Consider the following 23,867-nt stretch of genomic DNA (forward strand, 5'->3'; position numbering starts at 1 on the left):
ATGAAAAGAATGCATAAAAGCACACACATACTCAAGCACACGTGGACATATATGAAAACCAAATGAATTAAAATTACTTTATGACCACAGCAAGCACCCCAATGTAGAAAAATGCCAGAACCAGGAACTGACCTTCAGATGCATACATCATAATCTGCCCTCAACACACACACACACACACACACACACACACACACACACACACACACACACACACCAGTATATAGGACTTTGGGGAAAAATCAGACAGAGAAATTAAAAAAAGTTTTGTTTCACAGACAAGACCGTGTTAGCATCTTGGGAGTTTTGTTTGCACAAATGAAGAATAAACTAATAGTAGTGAGTAATAGTCATCCTTTTGTGTATGTATGTGCTGATGTAGTGGTATATTGATGACACACAACTGAGGATATACACAGTTATATCATTTCAGAGTATATTGAAAGGAAAGCAAGCAATCTGTGTGGGTGACTTACGAAGTCAGCAAGTGAGTGGCTCTGGAATATTTAATAGGAGGAATCCAGTGATGTTTTCCAATGATGTTTCCTCAGAATGAAAGGAAAGTCTTTGATTATTAATAAATGTATTCTTACATCAGGCATTGAAAGTGACTCTGTCAATGATTCTGCAAAGTCTAAAAGCAATATATCACCTCCCCACTTTTGCAATCATTATTAAAAACAGTATGAGATTTGTTCTCCCTGCTGGAGACCAATATTCCAAATAGTTTCTGTAAAATAAAACTATTCTTTCAGTGACAAATTTTGCACAGTATGTCCTGGTTATTTAAGTAAGATGTGGATTTTTCTTGGTCATGATTTCCAACAGTTTTAAATTGCTAGTTGATCTTGTAATACTCTACGTACAAGATTATCAAATTTCTTATATCTGTAACTTTAAGCAAAATTGTGATTTATGATTCCATAATGCCTTGTAGGACTGTCCCATCAGCTAGTTGTATTGAATAGCTTTTCTCACATAGTCTTTTGCTTATTTTTCAGCTGTTTTCAGTGGTGTATTGAAATCTCCAAACATTTCCTTCACTGATATTTGTTTTAATTTAAATGTGATCTTCCATACTAATCAGAGCTTCTGGTCTATCCAGTTAGCTAGAAGGCTTTCCCAAGTATCAGGCTGATCACTTATTTTGGTCCTTCTGCTAATGCTTCTGCATTTAAACTCAGTTGCCCTCAGGACAATCAGACTCAAGAGCTCCAAGCTCCACCAGATTTGTATCACATGATGAAAGTGCACAAGCAAACAAGCAATTATATATAATAGCCTTCCAGGACAGTTCTCTGTTTCTTAAAAGCTCCTAGGTCATGCCTTTCTGAATGAAAGCTTTATTATTATTATTATTATTATTATTATTATTATTATTATTATTATTTTCCCTCTCATTGGCAAAATATAACCCCGTTTCCCTCCTCATAAAGGGAAAGTTTCTGTGACAAGGAAGAAGAGGGACAATAGTTTGCTGAGGAAGAGCATGTATGTTTCTCAGCCAGAGCCAGTCACAGAGATTATGTTCATCCCTGGTGTGCCACCTAATGCAACAACCACAGTTTAATCCTGGCCTGGGACAGTGTTCACTGACAAAGGTAGCTGTGCCCTAGGATTTATTAACAGACAGGAAGATGAGAGGGCCAAAGGAATTTGCTTTTGTGCAAATTGTTCCTTCTAGTTTTTACAGTATTTACTTTGAAGGATAAAATTCTCATAGTCTCTCTGGTTTCTTCAGACATCAGTTCATCTGAGACCTTAAATATATTTGCCTGCACACAACACATGTTCATGTGAACATGGACATAATATGCCCCTGAAGTCCTGGTTCACATCATCCATGATATCCTCTCTGGTATGATTCCCATTGGTTGCACTATCAACTATTCTGATTTTTGCTTATTTTCTATTTCAAAGGACTTTATGACCTTGCTTTTGTCTCCAAAGAACAGGCACAGAGAGTTCATGCCACATAACAGGAGCCACCTGATGGAGCCATCTGAACAGAGAGCTGCAGTGTGCCAACCTCAGATGGTTAATGGAGAAGAATAGTGTCTACAGCAAGTACCTTTGCCTGCCCAGGACCTGACAGGTTTGAAACAAAAGGTCTCAAATTAAAAAGGCTGAATGTATTGTTCAAATAAGTCCAAACAAAGTGTTCCAAACTAAGGAACAGCTGCTTTTTTATTGACAAAAGCATTTGTTACATTTGCCTGAATTCACAAATTCCATGAACAGTGTTTTTCAACAAATGAAAGGTTTAAAGTTTTTGTCCTGCCTGCATTAATTTTATATATTTAGAGAAGAGCTTTACAGTTCTGAGGAAGTGAATCACCTGTCTCTTTTACATTGTGAAGTACAAAACAGATTTTAGCTCAATTTCAAGGAAACAGATTGATATTTAAGCAGACATATAAGGACTTTGTGGAATACTAGCAGTTTACAGGTCTGCCCAAAATGCTTTACTGAGACAACACTTTAATGAAAATAATAATTTAGAATTACCTTATGCTGCAATACAAAATTAGCCATGTACTTCTAATAACTAGGTTTGCTCAACAATTTTAACAAACTGTTTTTTTTTTCTAATTATTTAAGAGAAAGAAATTCAATATTTTTGAGTGAAGAAGAAAAATATTTTTACACTAAGAAGTAATAGAAAAGAATTGGAAAGGATAGACAGTATTTAAAAATATGAAAATTAACTAAAGCAGATTAGCATAAATCTGCCAAAGTGTGATAAATGCCCTCTGATTTATTTATTTTTAAAAAATTTCCTTTCTTTGATATTGATTCTATCTCTGCATTCTGTTTTCTGAATCTCTGATATTTCCTTACCTTTCAAAAACAACCAAGAAAGCAAATGATAGTGACAAGCTGTGAGTGACTGTGATGATATCTTATTACATGATCTTTGTGTTTGGTCATATTGGATGCAATGTATTGCTGGGGAAAGTCAAACAGCTGGCATGCTAAACAGAGGATGGTTTGCCACACAGGGTCAGAGCATGGAGCTTCGGGGTCTGTGTGGTCTGTTCCCACTCAGTGTGCTGAAGTCGGCCATGAGAAACCACCCCCCAGGCAAAGGGGCACTTTGGTGTCTGAGATACTGCTTGCAAGTGTAGCAGGGGAGGAGGTGATGGGGGGGTCACCTCAAAGTCTCCAAGAGATTAAAATATTTCCCCTTCTCCTCAGTGACGCATTCCACTCCATCTCAGCTGCATGGGAAACACAAAACATTTTATTACAATGGGAATTTATATGCAGATGAGTTTTCCATTGCATTCAGAAGCAGATTCAAATCCCTGGGGTGCTTGGGAGCCAGACCTTCAAATCAGGTTCTCAATGGCTTTTGGTAAGTGACATTCCTTAGCACTGGGCTGATGTTGCTAATGCTGTGATTCTTCTCCCTCTCTGGCCAGGAATGGGTTAATATTTGTGAGAGTTGTATAGTTTCTGCATCAGAAATGGCAGCCCAAGAAGAATCAACACTGTTCAGACATGAAGAACAGGCTGTGTGTATTCACTCTATATACAAAAAGTAGCATTGTCCCTGTTCTTAGTTCTACAGCAATCCAACAAAAAGCTTTGATAATGAATATTCATTTGAAAATAGTTTTAGTGATTGACTCCAAGTCAACTTCATGAGGGTTGGTTGCTTGCAACATGACAACAGCCCCTCTAGGTATTTCCAAATTTCTGAAGAGAAGCCTACAAAGAATATCAGTAATTCTAAAATCTGACAAGTCCTCTTCCCAAACAGAGGCCATGACTACAAAATTATGGATATATCTCCCAAACCATGCATAAATATCCTGTGTCTAAATTACTTGAAAAAAAATCGCTCTTTAACCTTACTTTTTGCATGTCTACATGCATATAAATGTGTGACTTTCCAAATGCCCATGCTCGTGCGGTAATCCAGCTTTGGTCTGCATGCTTCATATAGAAAATCTTGAAAACAGAAAGATTCCCAGTGCCTTACAACTATTGGATTGATTCTGTGAACAAGATTTGGGATTTATAAAAATGGAAAGGTCACTGCATTACTCCGTTGCAGTGAAAAAGTAAAAACAATTTTAGGAATTACTTAGGAGAGGAAAAGTAAAACAGAAAACATCAACAGGCCACTTAAAATACTTTCATGCACTGCACCTTGAAAATTGTGTGTAATTCTAGTGGAACACTCTCAAAAGATTGTAGTGGGTTTGACAGTAGCACAGAGAAGGATGACTAGGATGATCACAGATTCAGAACAAACTGCTCAAAGAATGACTAACTAAACTTCTCTGACTGAAGAGAGGTGAAGAGGGGTGGTATGGAAGAGGTCAGGGAAATCACATGTTGTATAAAGAAGCCGAAGAGAAAACGGAAGTGCACTGTGCCTAGATACCTTAGTGCCTCGACATCTATAATGCTATGGGTCTGCTATTTGCAGCTGTGTACCCTTTCACCCAAGCTGCCTGGAGCACCAGCGCCTCACCGGCATATTTCCCTTGCATTCCCACGCTTTTATTCTGGCACTGTGGGTCTCATGGCCCTGCAGCTGCAGACCCTGGTGCTGTGCTTGTGCAGGGTCTCTTGGGAAGCAGCTGCCACTGGTGTGAGAAACACCCCTACTCACTTCCCCTCTCCCTTCATTTCTCCTTTTGCTGATTTCAGTTTATATCAGGAAAAACTACACACACTGTACAACAAAGCAGGTTACAGTCATTTGAGTATTTGATTAACACTATTCAGAAATACATGTGCATGGAGACTTAAAATCTGATCAATAAAGAACACTGATGCCTCAGTAGCATGTTCCAAAAGTGCTAATAGCATGACAAGCAGGAACCCCAGTAAGCAGTTTGAGCTGAACCCCATGGAAATATACAGTACTGGGGAAAAACACGGTGAGACTAGGTGAAAAACAGTAAGGGACAATAGGTTAAAATCAATGGGAGACTGAAAAATATGAAACTTGGCCAAAGTTTTAAGGTGAGGAGGCAGATGGTGTAAGCAGGGCCAAGTGCTTTCTATCATGTCCATAGAGGTAGAGGAGCTAGTAAAGACCTCAAAGGATGCAGAAAAGTGGCTACAGCTGTGAGTGATCTGACTCACCAGGAAGTACAGCTTTGTGGTAATATATAGTGGGATAGGTGAGTTAGAGTCCTCTTAGTCTCTGGTAAATCTAGGCCTGAAAGAGGAGGGAGAATGCAGAGCTGCAACTGTGAGATGTCACCACGTCTCCTGTGTGTAACACATCTGGTCATGGTTAAACAGGTAATGTCCTTTGTTTTTGTCCTTAGTCAAAAGTGCATGCTAAAAGGACCATTGGCAATTTGTTAATTCCAGGTTCTTGTGTATCTGCAGGTCAAATTGGGATTTTTCTGTCACTTTAATGGCAGCTTTTTTTATTATTATTATTTCTTAGTTTTGTTTTGTTTTGTTTTTTAGGAGGACTTTAGGAAATAGACTGTGCTTGTCACAAGTCTCGGGCCTGTCAAAACCAGCCAGATCAACAGCATGGGCAATACTGGGACAGACCCACCAGGGAATGTTCACTTCACTTGATGTATTTTCCCCTTCAGAGCACACACAAGCTTAGCATGTAGCTAGCACTTCACTTGGTAAGGAAGCAGAAATAACTTTCCAACCTATTCTTCCCTTGATAAACTCACAAATTTTCAAAGGAATTTAGAGGTTAACAATTTCATTTAAAGCAGACGCTACTGTTGAAAGGCTTTGGGCATCTATAATGAGAGGCTGCATTTCCTCCCTGTTCAGTGTTTAAGTAATATAGAGCCAGATCGCCTCCAACATGGAGCGCTATGAAGTGCATCATTGTGTGTCACAGGTAGCTCAGTAATATGCATGCATTAACACTGCATTAGTGTGCTTTTTGTGTTCAGTGGTCTCTTTGGAAAGACAGAGTATAGGATTTTTGTGTGGACATGAGAGGCTTAAGAGTGGCAACTCAAATTACTTCTGCTGGCTTTCTCTTGTTCCCTCTGTGCTTGACTGGATCAGTACTGGAGAGAATGATCTGAAACTGTATAATACAATCAGATTTTATCAATATAGCAAGAGTCACCTAACCCAATGAGACTGTGGCACACAGTGTATGACACTCATGGGGGTGTCGTCTTTAAAATGGTCCAAACCATGGCAGGAGCAGAGCTCAGCCACAGTAGCATCTGCAGTGCCAGCAGGTTGGCAGAATAAAGCTGGTGGGAGAGGTAGGCAGGGGAAAATGTTGGAGTTCACTGTACATGAAACTGTGCTGTGCCCAAAACAGTTGCAATAAAACAGCATCTCCCAAGGATTCTGAGCTTTAATCATTACAAGAAAACACTGGAAATGAGATGGGAAATAGTCAAAGTAAATGAGTTAGAGATACTCAGATAGCATGGTGGTGGAGCGTGGGTAATGAGATGTCCCCTCTGAATATCAGAGGGCAGCCTGTCATGCTACCTACTTGACTGGGCATCATTATTTCCAGACCAGATAGACTGTGGCAGTCTGTGGCTGGTGTATGGGTTGTGTTAGATACTGGAGGCTCTAGGTGGTTTCCTTTTTCAGGCAACAAGCTCTGTTTTGAAAGTCCTACTGGTCTCTTGCAATACTTTTGAATATGTTAGTAGAAACACGAGCAAGGCCTTTGGCATCCCATTATTTTCCTAAATTTATTCTATTATGAAGGATTCTCGGATTCTCCTGTGTTTATGGATATACTTTAAAGCTTAAAGTTCAGGATATAATTTAAAGTCTCCCATATCCAAAGCCTGTTTTACCCAGGTAATGCTAGGTTTCATTGAAAACAGTGTCATTTTCACAAAGTGAGGCAACATCTCAGGAATGAAAACTTTGATTCATATTTTGTTCCCAGCCTGAAATTCAAGTGAAATGAAGCACAGCACATGCTTATCCAAAAGGCAACACTTAAAGTTCAGTCAGAACAAAAAGCTAGCAGGTCTCAGCATAGCTGCTCAGAGAGCATTTAAGAAAATGCATCTTCATTCCCATCATTTTAGTACCTTTTTCCTTTTTTTTTAAAAAATGTAATATTTAGCATGCCGGGTACTTCCTAACTTTTCCCTATTTCAGGCAAGATACCTCAATAAAAAATGGTTTGTGTTATTTGTCTGGTTTTGGTCTTGCATTTATCTGCATTTTTTCTGTCAGGAAATCTAATTCTTATAAGCTTTCCTGTAGATGTCAGGAATTTGTGATAAATAGCGACATTTATTCTCTGAGAATTTGGAGGTTTCCACCAAAACATCACCTCCAAAACAAAACCTATTTTCACTTCAGCTGAAGGAGTTATGCTGTAACAGCTACCAATGCTTAATAAAGCATATTCTGCTGTTGGAAGCATGGTAGTAGCAAAGAAGGCCATGACTATTTGCTTGTTGCCTAGGTGGCCTGAAGTCATTGTATATGGTAAAACAGCTTGCATTTTCCACTCCTCTCAGGTCCTACAACAGCTCCTCTGTCCTCTCACCGAACTGTAAACCATAATCCCGAACAACCCTACCAGTGGATCTCTGACAGCACATCCCATGCATTATTTTGGAACACTTATCCCTTATGTTCAGTTCCTTTTATTTGGCACTTGTTGCTGCCTTGCAACATCATTGTACAAAAGACAAATTCTCTGATGCCTACTTTGAGTAGAAATCAGGTGGAGAAAGCAACACCATCAAACTGGGTGTGTAGGCCTCATTTTGTTGGTAGTCACTGCTTATATTTCTCTATTCCTATTGCTCCACAGAGAGAGCTGCTTATATTTAACAATAAAGATCAGCTAACAAAGTGCTTCACTAGGCCAACAGTAAAACTAAGTCTGATGTCAGATTGCCTCTGTCCTGTCCACTAAATGCTTGTAGCACTTCAAATCATAGAATGGTTTGGGTTGCAAGGGACCTTTAAAGATCATCGATCTCCCACCTCTCTGCCATAGGCAGGGATGCCACCCCCTAGATAGGTTGGCCAATGCCCCATTCAGCCTGGCATTGAACACCTCTAGGGATGGGGCACCCACAGCTTCTCTTGGCAACCTGTTCTAGTGTCTCACTACCCTTACAGTGAAGAATTTCCTCCTGATGTCTAACCTAAATCTATCCTCTTTTAGTTTAAGACCATTCCCTACTGTTCTATCATTATCTACCCAAGTAAAGAGTCCTTCTCCATTTTTTTTTTTTTAAGAAGACCCCTTTAAGTATTGAAAGGTCACAATGAGGTCTCCCTGGAGCCTTCTCTTTTCCAGGCTGAACATCCCCAGCTCTCTCAGCCTTTCCTCATAGGAGAGGTGCTCCAGCACTCTGATCATCTTTGTAGCTCTCCTCTGGACTTGTTCTAACAGGTCCACATTTTTCCTGGGCTGGGGCCCCAAACCTGGATGTAGTACTCCAGGTGGGACCTCACAAGGGCAGAGTAGAGGGGGATAATCACCTCCCTTGACCTGCTGGTCACACCTGTGTTGATGCAGCCCAGGATGCAGCTGGCCTTCTGTGCTGCAAGTGTGCACTGCTGGCTCATCCACCAGAACCCCCAACTCTTTCTCTGCATGGCTGCTCTCAATTAGTTCTTCTCCCAGTCTACTCCTGTCTGGGATTGCTGTGACCTGGGTGCAGCACCTTGCAGCACTTGGATTTGTTGAACCTCATGAGTTTCACATGGGTCAACTTCTCCAGTCTGTCCAGGTCCCTTTGAATGGCATTCCTTCTTTCTATGGTATCATCTGCACCACTCAGCTTGGTGCCATCAAAGTCCTTGTCATGTACATTGACTTGAAATCCCTCACCAGACAGTAGCAGAATCATATTGCTAGCCTAGACCAGACTAAAAATTGAATTAATTGCAACTTTCCTGGAAGCATGAAACATTCAAGTCTGAATTTCTCTGGGTGTTTGCATGGTAGGAAGTGTCTGTGCATGGATGGAGCAGTCTGCCCTTGTTGCAGCTGCCCCAACTTACATTCCCTAGCTTCCTAAATAATAATATGATAATTTTCATGTATCAGATCTTCCAATGCTTGTCCTATATAAGAAAAAAAAGTTTGGATGTTCAAAAGTATTTAATTACTGTGTAGTTCGTTCATCAAACCGGAACAAAATTCAGAAAATGTAGCCATATATCACTTCACTGAAGTTGATATAAGTGAATACTTCAAAAATATTCCATTTAACTTCTGGCTTTATAATGATAATTTGTTCTTCACTGTTCTTCAAAACTAGTATATGAGACTCATTCCAAGTATTTCAAAGGGGATGTTTGGTGCTCTATGAAATTCCTACGGACAAAGACAGATGAATAGGTAGATTTGGTGGGAAGGGTTGGAAATTTTAAGATTTTTTTTCTAAGTACATAAACACATTGTTTGCTTTCTGAAGTAGCTTATTTCTATTCCCTTGGTGCTTTCAAGCCATTTAACAAATATTGTTGAAACAAGATTTCTGGATAGTTAGGTAAGTATTGTTAGCTTTTATTAATAGTATTGTTACCTTTTCTATTACAATAAAGATCACCGAAGTCTGTTTTTAAGACTTGCCTAAAGCTTTAACTTTTACACATAGTTATAATTCTCTGACAAGTAATTCATAGGAAAGCTAAGAAACATTGCTTTCCACCATGGCATTTTTTACTTCAGAGGTTCCCAAGACAAGATACAATTGAGCAAAACATCTTGGATAATGTAGCAAATAAATCTATACACTATAATTACTGGATATTATGGTTCACCAACTATCCAAATTAAATACAAATACTTTGCTGCATCCTACTAGAGAGGGAATTGACTTGACAGAAGTGTATTAAAACAATGTATCTCTGAATATGACAAGGAGTTGCAAAAATAAGTTCAATATCTTATGACAGCTAAATAATTTTAAGAGCTTCTGAAATAACAATACTTCAAAGCTTCAGTACAAAGATTTCCAACCACCTTGTAATTTTGAGTTTCCATCAGTGTTTGGCAGTATAATGGCAATTAAGACATTACCAGGGGCTCAGCTTAAGGGCATGGATCAGAAAAAGAAGCAATTTTCTGTGGAATCCTATTGTTCCTCAACTAACACAAAAACAATGTTAATGCACCCTTGACCAGGAAACTAGAAACTTATATTAATGATAAGTTACAATACATTAGACGGTAGGTTTATAACCCTACATGAAACTAATATTTGAACACCCTGTAGTATTAGAATTATATAGTAACTTTTTCACTAATGTCTTAGAATTTCAACTCAATGGCTGAATTGCCACATATAAGTGCTTTAAAGAGCATTCTCCTTGCGGTTTGAGAGTAGATGAAAGTGTCAACTCACCTAGAGAGCTAGAAGGAGAATTGACTTATCAGCTTATCAAAATCATTGGAAGAGATCCTTTCTTTTGTTGAACACACTGGTTTGGGCAGTCAAAGAAAAGTCCACAGTGTGTGGATGCAAATAGATTGGGTATATTACTGTAAATTTTGGCGTCAATGAACTTAAGCATATGCTAAAAGGCTATTCAGATTAGGATGGGTAAATGAACTGGGATTGGATTTCATTGTAATTTTATTCTTAAACTTTTTTTTAATTATATTTGTCTCACTTTTGATCCTAGTCACAGAATGTCTGATTTAATTATATAATCATAAGTTTGAAATAACATGAAGTAAAGCACATTTCTGAGCTTGAAACACCAATCTGCAAGTATTGGAAAATCTATGGTACAAGTTGGATGAGTCACTGAACTGCACTTTTCCTCTTTATTTTTTTCAAGTAGTATACATCCCATATGGCTTCACCATTTAAATTCTACTAGGTTTCTAATATCACCTAGGTTCAATTGATAGTCAATGGAGAGAGAACAGACATGTCCTGAAGACAATTTCACCCACCTCAGGATTTTACTTGGTCACTTCTACTGGCGTGACAACTTGTTCAGATAAACCACATGGACAGCTGATTTAGGCAAGACCTTTAGACTTTAGACAGTTCATATTAAGTTCTTTGACTTACATCCTGAGCTACTAGCTTGTTCAAGTCCTCTGCAAGTTGCAAAACCAGGTGAAAAGCACTACACAATTCACATAAATAATTTTGATAAACCAACCATTAGAGATGATCAGAGGGAATAGCTTTTTGTGTGAGTACTAAAATAAGAAATATAAATGTTTAGTTGGAGGCATGTGTTTAATCATTTAATGAGAAAAACGTGGAAAATCTCATGAGGAACATGATTTGCTAACTGTTTTTGCTTGGAAGTAATTGACGTTATTGCAAATATCACATCTAATATTTCCTCCTTGTGTCAGATGTATTATGTCAATTTGGTAGGGGTTCTATTTTTAGAGCTGATGTAGAACTACCAATCTATTTGTTCTGTTTTTACAAAAAGGTTAGGATGAGATAATATGTTCTTAAGAGTCCTAAAAATCTGTGTTTCAGCCTAAATGTTAAGTTGTGGGAGGAAATACAGGATGGTGGACAGAGCCTGCAAAGACCAATTTTTGGTCCATAAAGTGCTAAGCAATATCATGTTGTACCTGACAAGTTAAAGAACCATATAAGAAAAATCAACAAACAGGTTGAAGAAATGCAATGTTTTTAATGAATCCAAATAGTGAATGAATATTCTTTGGGTCCCCCCGACTTCATTTAGAGAGATTATTAACATATGCATTTTGACAGACTACTGTATCCTCTTCCTTCCCCATCTCCTTGTCAGACTTTGAGATAACACACATTAGCATACTCTATCTCTGGAAAGCAAAGATAGCAGCTCTATATTGCAATAATTTCCTACACTTGTTGAATTGCTTATTTAAAATATTGCAACTGTTTCCTAAATTTCATGTTTTACCTGGGCCTTCGTTAGAGATAGTGACAAATTGAATCAGAATTACAATTTTATAGCAAGCTTCCTTCATAGATTATAACAAAGGCACAGGTTTAAATACTTCTGGGTCCAAGGGTTTGTTCTCTTCCTGCAGTAAGCAAGTCAAGACACTGACCTTGCATAATGATTTCTTGGAAACACTGTGTCTTAGATACCTATCACTGACAATTTGTCAGCAGCACAGGCATTTTAGTCACAAGGGCACTTCACAAAATCACACCTGTTGCCTTACATCAGACACAATAAGTTCTTTCTGTGTTGCAGTAGCAGTCCTCATAAGATAGGGTTATTTATGACCTGTTTGGGCTTCATGTATGCTGGAGAGCAGGCATCCTGTGCTGCGTGAGATGCTGTTAATGGTGCTGGATGAGATGCTGCTGAGATTGGTTAGGAAAGTTGGATGCTATTACATGTCCATCAGTGGAAGCATGAGACATTGGAGCTATATGGGGAAACTCCAGTGAGGCAATTCACAGTCCAAAAGGAGTGTTGAGGAAACAAGCAAGACTGAGACTGGTGTAAGGGATGGTGACACAGGCGCATTGCTTTGCATTGCTTAGGCATAACTCTAGTGAAAGTGAAGAAGGTAAAATGATTTTTGACGGCTGAGAATCCAGTTCAGGTTATCCTTTTACTATAATGCTTCCTTTGAGGGAGAGACCCAATGTTTCTCAGGGGTGTTAGGGCAATCTGACAAATGCAAAAAAGATTTCATATTCTGAAGATGAACATTTCCAGCCCTGCGTACAGAAAATGTCTCTTTACACCATGCCAGCATGAGAGAAGCAGTATTGTTTTTTCATGATTTTGGTGAGGTACAGCAAAAATATTCTCCCTATGCACCTGCTGATACTGTGAGAGATGAAGAACCATAGGAAAGTGTTCTTCAAATTGATGCCTTATACAGAAATATTTAAGGTCTTTAAAAGCGAGGCGTGGGAATTTTCCTGCCTCTGTAGATAGCTTGATTACATTATTAGCATTTCTAATCATTCGTGTTATAGGTGAGAATTCATTTTAATTAGCATAAGAAAAAAAAAAGCCTACATTTATGACACAGGAAGACCCTCTTCTGACATAGCAAAGATGCTTACCAAGTAGGATTGAAAAAATTGAAAAACTACAAAAAGGTTTCTGCTGTACTACATACAACATGAACTAAATATTACCTTGAGCCCAATCCCACTGAGCCAAGTTCATTCTGGTGCAATGCTGATGACTTCAGATGATTTATGTTTAGTGTGAATTTAGTCTGATAACTTTGACAAAACACAATGGTATCTAGAGGACTCTCAAAGGCATGATTCTCTATTTCCAGAACTCAGGCCTAAAAATCTACTTATATTTAGTTTGTGAATTTCTGGTAGAACAACATGTTCAGGATTATATTGAAATAGAAACATGGACTGTGTCTTACAGGTCTATGGTGTAGTATAGGATATTTATGATATCAAAAATCAGCAGAGCTCAGGTGATTTACATATGTCTCAGAAATTTATAAGGAAAAAATATTGAGTTCTTAAAGTAATCTTTTGGTCCTGTTCTCATTTCCATGGCTCCCTGTTGTAGCTCTTTGATCTTCTGTTTCCATACTCCAATCCCACAATTTGCTTCATATACCTAACAATGTAACTGCTTTTCAAATACCACAATCTACAGACTTTCCCTAAATAAGCTTCTACTAAGATCAGTGGAATAAGATGTGTACAATGTCTACAAAATTCATCATGCATTATTCCAGTCTCTTTGGAACAATTTTCCATCATTAAGTGTTGCGGTAAAACTAAGTGATAAGAAAATGTTGAGAAAAGCTGTCGGGCCAATTTGATAACTCAATATAATAAAAGCCTTTTGAAATCTGATGGTTCTGAGAAGTCTCACATGAATGGTCATTTCCTTTGCACACAGGAATGCATCTTCAAGTATCTAAATTATTAACAATTCTGCAGACTGTAGGTCATATATTATTAACAATTCTGCAGACTGTAGGTCATATATATTTATAAACGACAGTAAGACATGTTTCAGGACATTGGATTCAAATTTCCTAAGGGAGGATTTGACACATTCCTGGACAGGAGAAGAATGGAATGGAAAATGCAGTTGATGGCAAGAGGGTCTTCCCACTATCCAAACTGTGAGTGAATCCTTTTATTTTGTATTGTGCTTTTCTTCTATTTCAGAGAAATCTGCACAGCTGATATTTGGATCTCTCCAGAAATGTGTTCCTGACAGCTGTAAGCAGATAACAATAGAACTTATGTTATTGTCATTTGTTCTGACAGTACATGGATGTATCATCATAAAACAGGATGACAGTTCGTTTACAGAAAAGTAAGTTTGGGTTTGCATTTGATGGGTTGTATCAAGGAGGCTGAAAGCCATTTTAATTCATCTAACATTCTTGAAGATGATGTCCACTTAACACAAGACAAACAGGTTCCTCAGTATTTCATTCCTGAAGACAGCTAAGCATTAGACAGTTTTTCCAGGGATGTTTTCAATTTATACTGTTATTAACACCAGTACTATGCTGATTGAAATGAAATCAGTCTGTTAATGTTAGGTACACTGATTTGTGATAGCACAATAAGCAGTAATGTACAGAGAAGGAGGTATTGTCCTCATCCTCAAGGGGACATTATAGATTTATGCCAATTTACACCAGATTAGAATATCTCCCATGACATATGGGTGTAACGGAAATATAAAAAACATTGGCTCTGGCCATAGAAGAGATCATGTCTGCAAAAGTAATTTCCCTTTACCTCCAGCTGAAAGATGACACGTTTCTGAAAGACTTCTGGTAAAGGAGAAAACCTGAGAATGCAACTTCTGTACCAATTTCAGATCAGACCAGATTGGTGATTTTCCTTTAACAACCAAGCTAATACCATTGTTCCTCTCTTTTCCACATCAGTTATGTTTTCCAGAATAGAAACAGACCCACAAGTAGCTCCAGATAAGTGGTCCAGATTTGATTTACTTGTTGTTATTGGTTGTACTGCATCTGTTAGCATACAGCTGTCAGCTTTCATGAAGTGGCTCTCAACTGATACAGCTAACTGACAGATAATCACTTCTATAGTTGTCCAGCTGAGAAAGGCTTTAAAGCAGATGAGTTTGGTTCTCAGTTACAGTAAAAATGTCTTCACCCTGTCCTGGCAGCAAAAAAGTATCTTTTCATCTTCGCACTACACCACCATGGTCTTCAGTATGAGTAAATAACACAAATGAGGTGTTTATGTAGGGCAAACTTTGAGAAATCTTGTTATCTTACAGCAAAAATGTGCTGTAAGTATACTGTTTTATCAGTATTGAATAAGAAACAGATTATAGCTCAAAAAATGTTGAAGGTGTTGGTGTCACAAAATAAAATGTTCATCGCTTTTGTGACTTTTTATAAGTTGCAAAGTCTTAGCATGCTAATTCAAGCATCATTGTTTTCCCCTCATTTGAGAACTTTACAGCAGATGCCAGTAGTCAATCTGTTCATCAGTAGGAGACATCCAAGGTCTTGACAACACCATTCTCAAAATGATAAAGATTATAAAACAATTGCATTTGCTGCTTTTATTTTTTAGTATTGAGGTTAATTTTCTCTCTGAAGAAAATACATTTTCAAAGTCTGGATTAGAAATATTTACTCAAATAAAAATATAACCTCCAGTTTTTTATGTTTATTTTATTTTTTTTTATGTGGGGAACATAGGTTGATTTACCAATAATGTTAAAGCAACACCAAAGCAGATAAATGAAAAGACATAAACTATGTCTAATATTTCTCATGGGAACTATCAAACCCAGAAAGTTGTGTTAATCTACATTTTGATACATATTCCAACTGAAATAAATAGAAACCATCATCTTTACTCAGTTAAATGACTTTTTTTTTTTTAAGTAAGCAAAACTCTACATTTATGTTATGTGGAACTGTGATAAACAACAAAATCTAGGTAGAAACTTTCAGTATTTGAAACTCTGTTCAGATAACTTTGCATAGATGGAATTCTTTCTGTTAGAAAAGGGCAGCTTTCCATTTGTTTCAGTGGGTAGTTCACGTGGCTCAGATGCTCCTGGGTAAACTAGTATAATGTCATGGAATTATTGTAGGGGACATGAAAAGGGAGGTCACAATGAAATCACCCTGTTCTGAGATTTGAATCAATCCCAGAAGGGAAATATTCTCCAATGTCTTGCATATTTTGTAGTCAATGGTCTTGTGCAATGTAAGCATAAAATGGTTGCTCTTTCCATGTTTCAGTCCTGCTACAAGGATGTAAAAAGCTGCTTTCCTCCAAGGCATAGTGAAAGCATTTAAATAAAAGACTCAGGAAGAAAATACTTGTTCATCTGGTTATGAATTTCCACACTGGAAAAAAAAAAAAAAGGCGACTTGAAATGAAATAAGAAAATACAGTGGATGGGTGTTATTTAAGCATAGTGTTTTAGTGCATCTCATGCATAGTTAACTTCCATTCTTCTTTAATGTTTCATCCAAAAGACGCAATGGGTAGTGCTGGGATTATTCTGCAGCCACACATCACCTGCTGACAAATTTATAACACTAATTTCTGGAGTCTGTAAGTCTCCCAAACTCACCCTGATAAAATATAGCTTCCTCTTTCTCTGCAGGCTCAGTTGCAGTGTAGCCCCAGTACATACTTACACATTAAAAGCTGAAGTCCATACAGACCTATGTTTCTGTAGGCCAACTGTTGAAAAGCTTGGGAGGAAGCAACAAGCCATTTAAGATCTTGGGGAAGGAGCTGAGTACCTGGTAGAGGGGACTGAAGGAATTTTAAGCCAGAACAAAACGGAGTTGTCTGGGGTTTGGGGTGATCCAGGGAGGGGCTGCCCAAGCAAAATTATAAGGAGCTTTTCAGGCTGCTCAGGTAACTCTGCATTTCATATTATACAAAGCTGAGCAGGAAGGGTCCTGTTCCCTACTCCGCAGTGTGGAGGAATGAGCTGGGCACTGCACCCCCTCGAAAGGCACCTCCAGTCAATGGACAAGGGCAGAGAAACACCTGGGAGTGACCACTCCACATCTCTCCCTTGGGGACACTGTGTTTAAATATTGTATTATAAAATGTCCTCTCCTAGTGTTATGCTCCTCTGTAGCATACCACTGTGGTGGCCACCAGCCCCAGCTTTGTGCAGCCAAGGGCACACCAGAAAAGCTCTGCCGAAAGAAAAACTAAAGTGTTTATAAATATACAAAGATAAGGAAATATGAGGCATTCATAGGAGACCTTGGGCCAGGTGTCCAGCAAGTTTAAACTGGGTTAGTCCTACTAACTTCATCAATTTTTACAAGCTCTGGATCTGGTTCATTGACTTATGACTGGCTGTCATGGCATATAAACATCCTGAAGTGACTCGAATGTGAAAAAGGAGTAAAAAACTGTCACTTCAATTTCTTTTGCTCATACCTTTAAGTACAAATGTTTCCTTCAGGTTTACATCTAAATCTTTTAAAATAGTAAACTATTCAACACACTTATTATTCTCTGCATTAAAAGTGATTTTAGTCTACTATGAATTTGCTGTTTTATAATTCACTATTTCATAATCTTTAATGGGAAGAGAATGGAAAGGAATTAACTCATGTCAGTCGTGTTGTTTTCTTCTAAGATTCATACCTAAACCAAGAGAGAAAACAGATTAGCTGTTTCAGTACCTTGCACATTCTTTTAATTTATTATCTTTCATTCTGCTTCTTTAAAAAGTTGTGTCCATGAACGTGAAGGACAAATGCATTAAGCTGAGTGAGGCACAATTCATAAAGAAGCCTAACATGGAGAATTAGATTTTCTGCTGAACCATGTCCATGGTTTGTTGTCCTCATTCTTCTCCAGAGATCAGCATATTTTTACCATGAGGTCTTGATCTGTATAAGCTAGGACTTTGCTTTAGCATGTGCAGGGTCACCGTGCTGATAGCAGAGGACTTTCTGGGAGGGGAAGCAAAACTTTGTATAGAAGATTAGATCGAAATGCATGGGTTTGCTCAGAGCTATGAAGAGCTGGTTTTACATTGAGAGAGGTGGTTCTCCATTCATTTTTACAACCTCATTTCCTTTCTTCATGTTTGTCTTCTAGGACTCTTAGGAGGCTGGCTTATTTGGTATAAAATACCTGGTAGAGCCTGATATGGATGGGACACAGGACACACAGCAAGAAGAGGTGAGTGCATCTGATCAACATAAAGGAGACCAAAAATCAGTGGTGTATTACGCTATCATGGCTTGCTGGGACATGTAATCTTTTGCATAAGCAGTGTAAAAAGCAGCCATGGGTCAGGAGTCAGGGGAGTTACTTAAAAATTCTGGGTCCTGGATTCAAACACTTGCTCTGCAGTGGGTTGCCGACATTGTTTCAGGCCCTAGGATACCAGCAGGAAATTTTCCTTGGATTCTTCTTGACAAATGAAAAGAGAAATAGTAGTTTCTTGCTTCCCGCACGGAGATGTTATGCTAATTATATCAAAGACACAGTGTGTCATTTCAATGAATGGGGATGGTAATGGGAGCTGTGTAATATTTGGTCCTTACATCTGAGGAAATATTAACTTTTCCAGGATGCATAACAAAAGTTATAATTAGCATCTTAATTAACCAGGTGAAATCTAATGATACTTTTGTAGTAATTAAGAGAATACCATCTAAAGCATGATAAAAGCTACAACCTCTGTCCTTGTCTGGCTGCTCTGCTCTCAGCAGAGTTTCCTGCTGGCTGTATGACCTAATTTTTTTATTCGTTCAAATTTCCATGCAAATCTTCTAGGCCACTTTCTACCATATCTCAGTCTCTTGAGATCCCCAATTCTGTAACAGAGAGGAGAAATCCTGCTTTGCTGCAGTAATTCCCCTGACAGCAACCGAAGAACATATGCATCAAATCCAGCCTTGATCTACCCTGCTGTGGGCAGTGGCTGAGAACTAAGCTACTGCTCCCCATTGCTGATGTTTGCAGTCCTTCTCTAGTATGGCCTGCCTTGTTTCCATTTTCCTTATTTACCTTCTCCCTCCTCTCCTAATGTTTGACTAAACCTTAAAATCAACAAATTGTTAAGCTGGGATGCTGTAAATGTGAGACTGACGGTGTTCTCCAATAATTATCACCTTTGGGAAATGCTGTGTCATTTTGTTTTGCAGGAGCATTGAAGGTTAGTGAAATCTGGCTGGAAAATGAACTTTCATAGAGGCAGTATGCTTGAAATTAATGTTGTGGTGATGTTTATGCAATGCTATCACATATGAGGATATTGCCAGATCTAAAAACTAAGCATGGAAAAGAAGCACTGTAACTGTCCAGACAGCAAATAGTGTTAGTCTGGCACAGCAGCTAATTTTTCTTACAACAGGAATGAAAGCTGCCACTGTGTGCTGGCTCACAGCATGTGACATTGTCATTTAAAATCTTTGTTTTCATCCATTTTTTTCTGAAACTTTCACTTTCAAAAATGAATTTCTTAATGGCGGATGTGTGCTAGAAGGGTTTGACAATGTTGTGGAGAAGCTTTCAAGTGTTTTTGAACTATGTCATCATTCACCGAGGGATCTTGCTCAAGAAAGCAGAAGAAATAGAGTAATAGTTTAAAGGAAGATGATAAAAGTTGAAGTCAAGCTGGAAGGCCATCAGCCTACCTGAGAGAAATGGGAAGAGACAGTGTCAGCTGAGAGGCAAGGGACAGACCTGTGGGACTGAATTACCCTTTCCTTCACCTGGTGCAGTTCAGAGCTTACTGCTTTTCTACCAGATCTCTCACAAGAGACATGTCTTTCCCTCAGTACACAACCAGGCTGCCCGAAGGCTGCTAAGCCGGAACCTCGAAGATGATATAGCCATTGGCCTTTTCCGGGTTTCTCCTAGAACTGGCTTGCATTACAGAACATTTTCCAACATAAAACCAAATGGATCCCTGAGGGATGTCACCTCCTGAGTCATTTCTCAACATCCTACAGAAGAAGGAGGGAGCCAGCAGCTCATATACAATTTATCAGGGAAAAAAAAAGATTAGAGATTAGAAATCAGACCAAGCAATTTAAAAGCTTTGAGACACCCTTCTTCCCTTCCTGAGGAAGCAGCATGAATAGTTAAGAACCAAAGCCAATTTAGGGTTTTCTATACGTGTATATATCCTTTTATCTGGTGTGCTTCAAACTTTACAGACAACTTCAGCCTTGGCTTGACAGTGCTCCTGTGAAACATCAAATGTATTTGCTTAACTTGGAGAAAACTGGTAGCATGGTATTCATCTGCTTTGTATTTAAAGGCTAGTTTAAACCTTCTGGAGGTACTTTTCATCTCACCATTTATTCATATGTGAATAGTGAATTTAAATAATTCATTTTGAGCTGCTTCTGCAAAGGTATTACTTCAGTTCAAACTCTGTCCTGTTAATTACCTTCTCATTCTGCACATCACGAAGCTCTGGGTTGATGGTAATTCTCTTGATCCTCGTGAAAGTAATAAGAGTGCTCTACCAGAAAAGTTTTCAAATGTGGACACTTTGCTGGCCCAGGAGAGTCTGCATTTTGCAGATAATATTTTAACTTATGATAGTTCCTGGTTTGGAGCTAAAGTGCTGGGTGAAAATGCACTTATTAAAATGCTGAGTGTCTCCTCTGAAGTAATGATAACATCATCAAATTTCAGAACCATTGGGGCAGCTAAAGCTAGAGGATTGATTGATTCCTTTGCAAAGTGGCTCTAATTCAACTAATTAGATGTTGAATGGGTGTTAAAGTTCAGCTTGAGTGATTCATTGCTTTTTCAGCAACTGTACCTTTCTCATGTAAAGTTTCTGAAAGTTAAAAAATACCAGTCATAGGTATAAACATGAAATAGCTTTGTATTTGAATACCTATTTTTAAAATACTGCACCTGCTTTTTCACAAGGAATATAAAGCATGATTATGCCCGTTCCACAGAAAAATCCCATGAAATAGGCAAATTTACCAATTTCCATAAAGCATTTCCAATATACCAGGTAGGAGCTATAAGTTAAATACTGGAAATGAAACCTTCAAATTGTGTGGTCCTGAGGATCTGCTGGTAAGCTCAATCGCAGCCACAAAAATCTTGGCGCATGTGCCCCAGTGTATGCCCTCAACTTTGTCTCCCTCACCAAATCCAAGACCTTCAGTATATAAGTCATGCAACATTAGAACACCCCACAAAGCTCTCTTTCCTGTAGGGAAGAGGCCCTAGCATAAGGCAGTAGTTTGGTAACCATTTCTAACCTTTTGCGGGGCAGCAGAGCCTTGGGCTGTAGTCCCACAAGGATTTATTTCAAGGAAATCTTTTCTCAAGCAGGTCACTTTCACAGTTGCTTGTCCTTGCACTGGATCACAGTTTTGCTAGCACAGATAACTGGAGGGCTATGGAAAAACAAACAAACAAAAAAACGTGATCAGGGTACTGATCCAGCTGGAAATGAAGCAATTTTCTCTTGTGAGGATATTTTTCAATTGGGGCTGCTCAGGTAATTGTGTGGCTGCATGAACTGCTGTGCTGGTGCTGTGGAAGGGGTGGTGTGGGGGGTCCCCAGGCTCCTGCAGCTGGCATGGACATGCCTGCCATGGGCTGCTGCTGCTCCAGACACCTAATGAGGCAGAACTCCATCAGCCCTCCCATTTTAATGGTTTCTGAATTACACTGGGTACCATAAGTAAAATGAATTATGGAAATAGCCTGAGCGAAAAATAGAACAAAACTAAAACACTCAGCAAAGTTTAAACTCCAGAAATGTGATTTAATCAGAGCTTCATACTGTATCTACAAGCAGCAGCTGCCAGTGGAGTGGAAACAAGTTGGAGGTGTCCTTATTCCTGACAATGGCTAGCTGTAGCAGATATGGTTTTCAATTAGCTCTGGAAGAATAGGTGAACTGCAAACATGCAACACTGTGATGTGAGAAACACAGCAATGCCTAGAGAATGTGCGTGTACTTAAAATGTGTTTTTAAGCAAAGTGCAAAATAAATGAAATCCTGGAGGAGTTTAATTCTGCTGTCATTGGTATCATGTCATTTATGGGGAGGAAAAGCAATGAAGCCTGCAAAAAAAAAAAAGACTGTGCTCCTAATAGCTGAGGGGAAAAAGCCACAAGCACAGCACTGGGAGCCCTGCAGTTAAGCTCACAACATCTACCAAGCAAAGGGATGCCTCTCTCCAAATGGATACCAAGGAAGGACAGACAGTGCCCTCACCCTACAGGTCTGTTGGGGAACCCAAAATGCCATACAGAGAGACCACAGAGGTCAGTGCTGGAACCTGCAGAAAGCAGTGTGGAGAGTGGTTTGTGGGAACGCCTGGGAAGAGAGCCGTGAGCAAGGATGGAGGGCATGGCTCAGCTCATGTGCAATCACTGGCAGAGCATGCACAGTAGGTGACAGAGGACAGCAGCAGCGTGCTTAGCTTAGAGGAATTCATCCCCAGAGAAGCAGTTGTAGTAGCTGGCCTGATTATTGGCTTGAAAAGAAAAGGAGCACTGACTATTTTAAGCTGGACAAAGGTGCATTAGCCAAGCAGCTGCTGGGAACAGTGAAAGTCACAGTAAGAAAAAAACAGAAGCACTCGAAAGTAAAAGAGTGAAGCTGAAAGCAGCAGTGGGGAGGTTGTTGCCTGTCAACGGGTGTTTGAAGAGTAAGTGTACAAGTTAAGAATACAGAAAAGTTTGTAATGAGATCAAGCTATAACTGTGTCAATCCTTACTCTATTACTGTCCATCTGACTAGAAAAGCAGGTCAGAGACTCCATCCCTCTGGAATATTTCACAGGCATGTGCCTCACTGTCCGCTTATCTAACCCACGCTTCCTGAGCTTGCCTATGAAGATGTTATGGGAGACAGTGTCAGCAGTCTTACTGAAGTCAAGTAGACTGCTCTCCACTGCTCTCCCCTCCTCTAACCAGCCAGTCATTTACATCATAGAAAGCTATTAGATTGGTTAAGCATGATTGCCCTTGGTGAATCCATGTTAACTACTCCTGATGACCTTCTTTTCCTCCATGTGCTTAGAAGTGACCTCCAGGATGAGCTGTTCCATCACCTTTCCAGGGACGGAGGTGAGGCTGACTGTCCTGTAGTTTCCTGGGTCCTCCTTCTTGCCCTTTTTGAAGACTGGAGTGTCGCTGGCTTTCTTTCATCTTCTTTCTTCTGGCCTGTCCCTTTCTCCACATTCTGTATACTTTCTTCTTCTGTTTGACTTTTGCTGGAAGCTCCTTGCTATTCCATGCAGGTCTTCTGCCTCCTTTGCTTGACTTACTTGTAGGGGTGCAGCAATCTTGAGCTTGGAGGAAGTGATGCTTGAATATTAACCAGCTTTACTGGACTTCCCTTCCTTCCAGGGCCCTAACCCTTGGGATTCCTTCCAGTCAGTCCATAAGGAGGCCAAAGTTTACTCACCTGAATTCAGGGTTGCAGTCCTACTTATTGCCCTGCTTCCTGCATGCAGGATCCTTAATTCCCTCATCTCATGGTCACTGCATCCAAGGCTGCCCTCAACCTTCACATCTCCAAGCAGTCCTTCTTTGTTTGTCAGTACAAGGTCCAGCAGCACACCTCTCCTCACTCATCTCCCACCTGTGTCAAAAAGTTACTATTAATACTCTGCAGGCACCTTCTGGACTGTTTGTGCCTAGCTGTGTTGTCTTTCCAGCAGGTAACAGGGTGGTTGAAGTCCCCCAGAAAAACCAGGGCCTGTGATTGTGAGGTTACTTCCAGCTGTCTGTAGAAGGCCTGATCGACTTCCTGATCAGGTGGCCTGTAGCAAACACCCATAAGTTTTACTGTTTTATACCTTCACTCTGATGAGCTGCAGCACAGCATGTAATGGATCCATTTTGACAGACCCAGTTGTAACACACTCTTTCTTGACCAACAACCCTCCTAGTGTCAGAAAGCTTTTTCTGTTAATTCTATAAAATCTGCCACACTGTCTACACAGTCTGTTTTTTTCAATTATATAGCCATGTTTACCTGCCACT

General features: G+C 39.3%; 1 protein-coding gene across 1 annotated transcript in view; it reads left to right on the plus strand.

Moving 5' to 3' along the window:
• Positions 1–23,145, plus strand: part of LOC310898120 (uncharacterized protein) — a 515,041-nt gene extending 491,896 nt beyond the window's left edge. The window contains exons 14-18 of the mRNA XM_083832600.1: positions 1,951–3,358; positions 5,443–5,615; positions 13,900–14,008; positions 17,976–18,059; positions 19,031–23,145. The gene's annotated coding sequence lies outside the window, so the exon portion shown is untranslated. The remainder of the gene's footprint in view (positions 1–1,950; positions 3,359–5,442; positions 5,616–13,899; positions 14,009–17,975; positions 18,060–19,030) is intronic.
• The last annotated feature ends 722 nt before the right edge of the window (positions 23,146–23,867 follow it).

Source organism: Anser anser (assembly GCF_964211835.1).
Source record: "Anser anser genome assembly, chromosome: 3".
Lineage (NCBI taxonomy): Eukaryota > Metazoa > Chordata > Aves > Anseriformes > Anatidae > Anser > Anser anser.